At 41.8% G+C, this 9,377-nt stretch overlaps 1 non-coding gene across 1 annotated transcript; it reads right to left on the minus strand.

Moving 5' to 3' along the window:
- Positions 1-1,008: 1,008 nt before the first annotated feature.
- Positions 1,009-1,083, minus strand: Trnaq-uug (transfer RNA glutamine (anticodon UUG)). Its single transcript has one exon. It is a non-coding gene; the product is annotated as a tRNA-Gln (tRNA).
- Between the last annotated feature and the right edge of the window lie 8,294 nt (positions 1,084-9,377).

Consider the following 9,377-nt stretch of genomic DNA (forward strand, 5'->3'; position numbering starts at 1 on the left):
GGATTGCTATTGGTAGAGCTGACAGGATCACGTGATCTTCTGGACCAATGAAAAGCGAGAAGAAAACGGCGCAAGCTCCACATGCAACTGGGAAGAGATAAAATGTTCAAGATATTGGGGGAGGGTTTATTAAATGGGTGCATTTAATTTGGTGGAATTTATATAAAGCATCGGTTGTTAAATGTAATATTTTAAGTTTGTTTTATTTTAATTCGACCACATTATCGCATTTAAAGTTTTCTAGTATATATAAATGTCAACGTATAGGTTTTGCATATTTTCTGATTAGCGGATTTTAAATTTTATTTAATTTTATTAACCTAGTCACGTGCGTTAAAGTGAACTTCTGAAACAACTATTCAAAACATATTCAAGTAAATGATATTGGTTAATGTCTAAACGTTTACTCAACCTTAAACTTTAAAATGATAAATTGTCAAAACGGTTAAACAGTTGCCACTACGTTAAATTACATTTAAAGTTTTTAATTTTATTATTATTTTTCTCCATTACGACAAATCCATTGTAGCTTCTGAAGGCCTAATGAGAATATTTTCACACGCATTCACCGATAGCTCCAAGCATAAAGGTCTGCAGACCGGTTGAAAGGTGGTGAGAATAACCGCCCTTCTCTCCACCAATCAGAGCGTTCGTGTTGCACTCAAACGATGACGTAATTTGCTCTCTGCAGCAAAAATTTGTTTGAATTAATCGCCAACTTTACGAGGTATTATTGCATGAAAATAACATTTTTACCGGGGAGTTGGGAAATTGCAAAATCGTGTTAAAGGGTTAAACTTTAAAACAGTGGTTCTCAACCATTTGCCTTGAGAGGCCCGGTGCAAAATTATTATCTTGAATTTTAGTGTATAATGTCTCCCAATTGAACCATATGTTTTATGCAGCAGGACAGCGCTTCTCAAATGGTTTGCGCGGGTACAAGTGGAAAACGCATTAAAAAATATTGGACATATTTTTTTAACTTTCTTTTGTCTTAGAAAAACAACTAGCCTGCAGTGAGGTTCGAACTCACGACCTCCGATCAAGCCGGGACGGTCGCTCTACCAACTGAGCTATGCAGGCTCAGAAGGGAAGGAGTCGAGAAACAACCATACGCCAATGCTTGCTCAATTTGTTAGTACAAGCAACTTCATGCTGAAGGGGATTACTATATAATGATACGTAAGCCGTAATCGGTGGTTAATAAGCAGCTTCAGAAGGGCTAGATCTCAGTTGTCCACACACATATGTGTGTACATGCTTCGTTAATCGATACTATTACAAAAATATACCACTAACAATTTTTAAATTGTAATAATTTATTAATCATGCTACAAGCTAGGAAACTTGTCCCTTCTTGGCCTTCGGTTAAACTAACTTGGACTTAAGTTGTTGTCAATATATCATGCCTTTCAATTGGGTTTATAGCGGCCATTTTTGTTGTACAAAGCAGAGCAGACAGCCTTTGGTAATTGGGTTTACAAAAGCTGTCAATCAAAACACTTTCAGTCGCGGCAGGTTTGAAAGCAACGCGTCAGCTGACGTCACATGATATTATTGAGCAACATTCGTCGCTATTTACCTTCGCTGTGATTTGATTCCTCGCGAGTGTAGGGACATATCAGGGGTAGCTAACCAGAGACCAAGAGCCGCATTTCTTACTTTGTTGAACACAAGTAGATACACCTTACACATGGACAGAAATAAGTTACACACGCATTTTATATTTACCGCACACACACACATACTTTTGCCCAGCAGGTTTATTGTTGCACAATAAAAACAATAATGTGCCAGTAGATGAGTAGGCGAAATCATCGTTGTAAATTATTGCAGGGAGTCTGTGTTTTTTTTGCGGGAATTTCAATGTTAGGTTTCAAACATAATTTTTTAAAGGCAAAAACATAACTAAAACAAACAGTCCATATTTAACATTTGCCTTTAAGCATACGTGTTAGCCCAACATGGACCGGGAAATGTTTATATTTACCTACGTAGTTTAAAAAGGCCAAACGATACATTTCAAAGTTAAAGTATTTCAGCTTTGCCATACCGAAAGGGTTTTCTACGCTTTAGTTGCTGTTAAACACGACTTTACGACCTGACTTTCACTTATTTTATTATTGCCTCTACCATGGTTGACAGGTGTACTATGTAAAACTTGCCCAAAATAAAGGTAAATTATTTATTTCATAGACAATGCCCTTAACTATCACAGACTGCGTTAAACTTATATCGTAAAAACTCGCCACAAACAAAATAAAACAAAACATTTTTGATTTTTGAATGCACAAGGAACACAAACGGTATAAATATTTTGACAGGTTTAATTGATTTCAATTATTACCATTTGACGCTTGTTTTTATAAGGATCGGGTCTAAAAATAAAAAATATCGTTTTTTTATTCTTTCTTTATTACAGGGGTCACCAAACCTTTTTCATAAATGCCGGATAACTTCAAGGTCTGGTGATCACGGGACGGATTTAAAATTTGGGGTAAAACATTTTTTAACTTGTTTTTTGTTAAACGAATGAAATATAAATGTTTATTCAACAAAAACTGTAGTGAGCTTGAGAAAAGTGTCGTTGAGTTAGGAATTTCAAAGTATTTTTGTTAAATATTTCTTCTAAATGTAACATGCGATTGGTGTCTACTGATAACCTTTGACCTGAAACGAGGCAGACATGATTCGACGAGACCACACTAGTCAGGAAAGTTGTGGCTAATTACCTTCGAAGTTTGGCGAACAAAGCACAACTCGCCCAGCCTTAAAACACGTGCGTCAGCTGATGTCACTTGATACAACTGAATGGAGCTTGTCTCGCCATCCCATCGCATAGAAGCAGCTTGGAACGAGAATTCGCCCAACGCAACGCTTCTCGGCTTGTTGTTTACCCTTAAGGTTGATTCACATCAGGCGTGTTTTGCGCCTGGCCAAAGCGTATGTTGTCAACGCTAGCCTCACCCAGTCCACATATTCACTAGCGTTAACGGCAAATACGAGCTAGAAGGTGATTTACCCTAAAATATGGTTACAGGCCAAAAGTTCAAAACAAAAGTCCTGCTTAAAATAAACCAAGGATGGGTAAAAAGTTTTAAATAACTCAAAGTTTGACGAAATTACCGAAGCTCAGTGGACCGTTAAGAGCTTTAAAGTTGTTTCACGGTGGGCGAAATTAAATTCAACTTTCCGCCAAAAAAAGGCTTTTTACTCTTTAGATCAGGGGTGACGAACCTATTTGCTGTCGCGGGCCACTTTGTCAGTTATCGCTGAGTAAGCGGGCCGCACAACTTTTTACTCATACAATAAAACCTGTTAAAATCATAAACAATTGTTCACCAAACGAAACTAATCAAAATCCATGCGAACCATACAGCTAAAATTATTCAACGCAATATTGAAATACGAAATAATAAGAAATAAAAAATAAACATTTAATGAAATTTTTTGCTCAATGAGAAATTTGGAAAGATTTTTGCTTGTCGATATGGCAACTCTCAGCTGCATACTGAGATTTTCGTCTGTTAGCCTTGACCTGTAACGACTTTTGGTGATGTTTATTTTAGAAAAAAAATTGTTCGCATAGATATGTGCTTTCAAAAACAGACGACCATTTGAGTGCGTTAGCTCTTAAGTTTGGAACACAACAATAAATAAACAGTTGAATCCTGAATTTATGGTTATTGTATGGATTTACACAACAGTTTCTACTATTCCTGCATGACATACGCGTTATTCGAACCGGTTATCAACTTTTAATATCGCATCGCAGAAGCGGGTCAAAGAAACTTCAAGACTGCCGTGGTCATACCCGAATGCTTCGCGGGCAACACAAAATTCTTTCGCGGGCCACGTGTTCGTCACCCCTGCTTTAGATGCTGACGTTTTCCGTTAACGCACAACGCTCTTTTGTGAACCAACATTTACGCATTTACAGGGACAAGGCTTAGGTGGTTTCTTGCTGTCTCGGTCGATCGAATATTTAATAAAAAACACAATGCCGGCACGAACTTGCCTTAAATCTTGGGTTCTTAAACTGGGGGTCGTCAAGGGTTTGCAAGGGCAGACAACACTCGACAAACCACGCTAGCCAAACGTAACATAGCCGGTGGACTTTACGCATATTCAGATTGTTGTGTTTTCAATCACGTTTGCGCCTTGCTTCTTTACAGAGTCCAAATACGCACAGTTTGTTGTAACTTAAGTTGTATTCAGTCGAAATCAGTAAAATGGAATGGTAACGTAGTAGTAAGTGAACAGCCTTTTATAGGCTCACGAAGTAATTACAAACACACCAATTACATTCCTGCAGTAGGCACAAATCAAGCGCGTACACACACACAACGCATAGCAATTAAAATAACACAAGAATGCCTCGAGCCGCGTGCTCGGGAATGGCGCGGTTGCGTTCCACAACACCTCCCCTTTTAAATTATTGTCCACCCAGAACACCGTAGCTGAACCCCCTCGGCTGTAGACGTTGTCTCTTCGAGCGACGGGGATTGTCGGGACCAAACCTCGGGGAATCAGGAGGAGTAGGTGAGGATGATGCCGGTATATGAGTGGACGGGACCAGGGGAATATGCTCTGACGGAAGTTCAGGCTCACCCGGGTCATCGTCTTCATTAGGGTATCTAGGGCGAAGTTGGTCAAGGTGACGTCTCCAGATTGGACCACGAGGAAATACTCTCACGGTGAATGTTCTACTCCCACAGCATTTAACAATAGTGGCAGGAACCCATCTTTTCGAACCATCGTGTCTAGATCCAAAATATTGCGCGTAACATGGATCACCATTTCGAAAATTAATACGCACTGGTTTGTTGTTCTTCGACACGGAATTTTGTTGCTGGCGTTGCAAGACTTGTGTAGGTGATGGTACCATCGTGTCTATGAGCGATCGAATTTGTCGAGCGTTAAGTAGCTCGCTCGGGGAGAAACCGCTAGAATTTGGGGTTCTTCGGTACTGAAGAAGAAACTCCTGTAAAGCTTCTTTCGGGGGTTTCTCTGACTTCTTCATAGCCTTTTTGAACGCTTGAACTAGCCGTTCGGCGGCGCCATTTGTGGACGGGTGATAAGGCGCACCCGTTAGATGAACAATACCCCTCTGCCGGCAGAAATCCTGGAACTCGGCAGAAACGAAAGCCTGCGCTTTATCTGAGACGATAGTGTGTGGATAACCAAAATGTGCAAAGTCTTCTTCGAGCAAGTTCATGGTCGCCTTGGACGTCATCAATGAAGTAGCATGAATGCACGGGTACTTGGAATAGGCGTCGATCATGAGCAACCAATTGCTCCCCAAGAAGTTTACAGCATGGTCGATGTGAACACGACTCCATGGTTTTTCAGGAATCATCCATGGATGGACAGAAGGTTTAGTAGGAAGGTTTTGCTGTTCTCCGCATATGGAACATTTTCGGCAAACATTCAGAATATCGTCATCAATGTTCGGCCAGTACACTGCAGATCTAGCCAACTGCTTCATCCTTTGGATGCCAAGGTGACCTTGGTGTAGTAGTTGTAGAACGTGCTGTCGTAGCTTTTGCGGAATAACCAATCGAGTTCCATAGAACAGACAACCATGAGAAACTGTCAATAAATCAGCAGACCTGCGAAACTTTGCAGCTGAGTCATTTGAGGAAAGAGTTGTTGGCCAACCGTGTTGCACAAAACGCATGACTCGGGAAAGAACATCATCTTTTCCGGATTCCTTCTTCATGGTGTTGGGGTCTGTGGGCTGGACTTGACGACTTAGCGTAGTGATGGTGCAAACAGTGTCGACATCATCTGTAGTTTCCTCTTTGTCAAAATAGGCATCTTCCCCTTCTGGTAACCGGCTGAGTGCATCGGCGTTCTGGTGACTGGCGGTCTTCCTGTACTCGATTTTGTATTGAAACTGACCAAGGAAAAGCGCCCATCGTGCTAACCGATTTGCCGCAAGTGGAGGAGTTGGCTTTGTAGGACCAAAAAGTGCCAACAGTGGCTTGTGGTCGGTGACAAGAATGAATTCACGACCAAAAAGATGCTGGTAAAATTTCTTCAGTGCGAAGATAATTGAAAAAGCCTCTTTTTGAATTTGGCTGTAGTTGCGCTGACTGGAGGAGAGCAACTTTGAGACATTGGCAATTGGCCTTTCGCTTACGTCCGAATAGCGATGAAAAAGTACGGCACCAATGCCCACATTTGACGCATCACAAGATATCCCAATAGGAAGAGAGGGATCAAAGTAAGTTAAAACATTGTCGGAAGACAGCCATGTCTTCAATTGACGGAAAGCTTTTGATTCTTCGTTATTCCAACTCCAAAGAACTTTGTCTCGAGTCAGACGATACAGAGGTTCAGCAATGGAAGAAAAACTTGGTGGCAAAAATTTACTATAAAATTGAACCGACCCAAGAAACGAACGTAGTGCCGATGCGTTTTTCGGTGCAGGCATATTGAGCACAGCATCGAGTTTGGAAGCTTTCCTGATGCCGTCTTTATGAAGTAAATGACCCAAGTATTCAACTGTGGGTTGTGCAAACTTGCATTTCTCGAAACGACAGCGAAGCCCCTTCTCACTTAAACGTTGAAGCAATTGACGGAGATTGTTTAAGTGATCTTTTGCCGATGAACCGCTGACAAGTAAATCATCAAGATATACAGCCACTCCTGGAAGATCTTGCGTCATTTCGTCCATAATCTGTTGAAAGTATCCCGGAGCCGAGGTGATGCCAAACGGTAATACATTTTGCAGCAAGACACCTCGGTGAGTGCTCAACGCCAACCTTTTCCGGCTTTCGGGACCTAGACGTATTTGGTTGTACGCATCAGCAAGATCGATCTTTGTGAAACCAAATCCTCCTCGAAGTTTCTGCATCAAAGTATCTGGAAGAGGTAGTGGATGTCGATGGAGTGCCAATTGGGGATTTACCGTGGCTGAATAATCCCCGCAAAGTCTTAGCCGTGGCCTGTTGTGAGTTGACAACGGTGCTTTTCGAACAGGAACCACCGGTGTACCCCAGTCATTGAACTTGACTGGAGTCCAGATTCCTCGGGCAATTCCTGCGTCATATTCACGGGCAACATCTTCTTGTAGCGCAAATGGCACAGAACGGTGCTTAAAGAAAACCGGTTTAGCCTCCGCTTGAAACTTCACTTCAAGCTCTAAACCTTTCAAGCAACCCAGTTCAGGTTTGAAAATGTCTTTAAACTCGTTGCAAAGACCTCGGCAGGCATCTTGTAAAGGCAGATAGAGTTGGTCGCCCGAAGTAACAACGGAATTCACGCAATCTTTGGAAGATGAATGATGCAGTATGTCGTCAACCGAAATCTCCAAAGAAGATATGGCATTGCGACCAAGCAAATTTAAGCATGGAACTTTCGTGACAAAGAAATCTTGATCAAAGACTCGACCACCATAAGTAGTTGGCGTCGTAAACATACCCAACAAAGGCACTGGGTGCTCTGTCGCAGAATTAAAACGTCGATCAGGAGCGCGAAGCTTAGGCGACCCGATTCTCTTCCAATCGTGGACAGACAAGAAATTTCCACTGGTTGCTGTATCCAGCTCAAATTCGCAAAATTTGCCAAAAAGTGATAACACAACCTTCAACTTGTGTAGTGGGGAACGAGTGGAAATTGACTTCAGCAAATGAACATTCGTCATCGAATTGACCACATCGGACTTCTTCTTACGGCAAGCATCTTCAGTATGACCTATACGATTGCAATATCGACACGTCGCATTCTTGTGACGGCAAACCGGCGCAAAATGACCAGTTTTCCCACAGCGATAACACCGGGCAGCTTCTTTGGGCTTCTCATTCGGTGCGGATTTTGTAGACTGCTTTTTGGATCCGCGTACCTTACGCACAGAACCGCTCGTCCCATAGACGGTTTCCTTTGCAACTTGCGCCGCATCCTCCGTCTGCATGGCAACCTCAATCGCACGAGAGAAAGTAAGTTCATCTGACTTGAGTTTGAACATGGCCTTCAACACCGCTTCATTGGATATTGAACAGATGAACCTGGTTCGTAAAGCTTCATCCAACGGATCTTTGATAGAGGTGAAATCGCAAGTAGCAGCATCGTGACGAATACGGGCGGCTAATTCTTGCACCGTTTCACCTGGCTTGCGCTGCATGTTGCTCCAAAACCGAAACCTTTCGCGAACAATAAAACGCTTGGGATCAAATTGATCTTTCATGAAGCCTTCAATCTCATTCATTGTTAGATCGTTGACGTCTTTCGCTGGCGAACTTTGTCCTGCTAAATTGGACAGCAGCTTGTAAGTTGTCGTGGTTTGGTTCGTTAAAAACACTTGGGCAACCCTCTTCTCGGATATTGCATGAGCCTTCACAAATGTTGAGAAGCGAGACCAGTAGTCATCCCACAATTCTGTCGTAGAATCAAAGGGGTTAAAGCTAGGTGCAGCAACATTAGAATTGGTAACAGCGGGACCAGAAGACTTTTACAACACAGACAGGATAAGATTCATTTGCTCTTCATGCTGTCGTTGTTGCTGTTTTATCTGCTTCTGCATCGTCTCCAATAGCTTCTCCATATTGACACAAACGTTGAGATTGAAACAAGTCGTTCAGTTGACCGATCCCATCCTCGTCGCCAAAAACTCTGTTGTGTTTTCAATCACGTTTGCGCCTTGCTTCTTTACAGAGTCCAAATAAGCACAGTTTGTTGTAACTTAGGTTGTATTCAGTCGAAATCAGTAAAATGGAATGGTCACGTAGTAGTAAGTGAACAGTCTTTTATAGGCTCACGAAGTAATTGCAAACACACCAATTACATTCCTGCAGTAGGCACAAATCAAGCGCGTACACACAAACAACGCATAGCAATTAAAATAACACAAGAATGCCTCGAGCCGCGTGCTCGGGAATGGCGCGGTTGCGTTCCACAACACAGATCACATACCTCACGCATTAAAGATCTAAATCAGTGTTTCCCAACCTTTTTTACACTAGTGCCCCCTTGGGATCAGTATTATTTCATATCGCCCCCCCTCATCTTGCTTTACAGTAAAGTATTATATTAATCGTTGTCTAACATCATATTGTCTTCACTTTCGTTTCGATAAGCTGTCAGTGATATTTTAGGTTGCCTAACATACATTCACTATTGGAATTTATACATACATTATTTCATCAGGTTATGTCATTACCAGGAAAAATTCATATCTTTCTGCACCGAGACTTTAAATCCTTTTTTAGTCGCAGGCACCAACCAAACTCATAAACGGGCTTCGGATTTTTTTATCCATACTAATAATGAAAAGTGTAATAGTGTTTGTTAATGTTTTGAAGTCCGGGCGCGGCGAGCGAATCGAGCGCGATTTTTTTTTGGGGTATAACGGCATTTCTTTTAAATTTCCTGCT

This window comes from Ascidiella aspersa, chromosome 3 (genome assembly GCF_963924565.1).
Source record: "Ascidiella aspersa chromosome 3, kaAscAspe10.2, whole genome shotgun sequence".
In the NCBI taxonomy this organism is placed as follows: Eukaryota; Metazoa; Chordata; class Ascidiacea; order Phlebobranchia; family Ascidiidae; genus Ascidiella; species Ascidiella aspersa.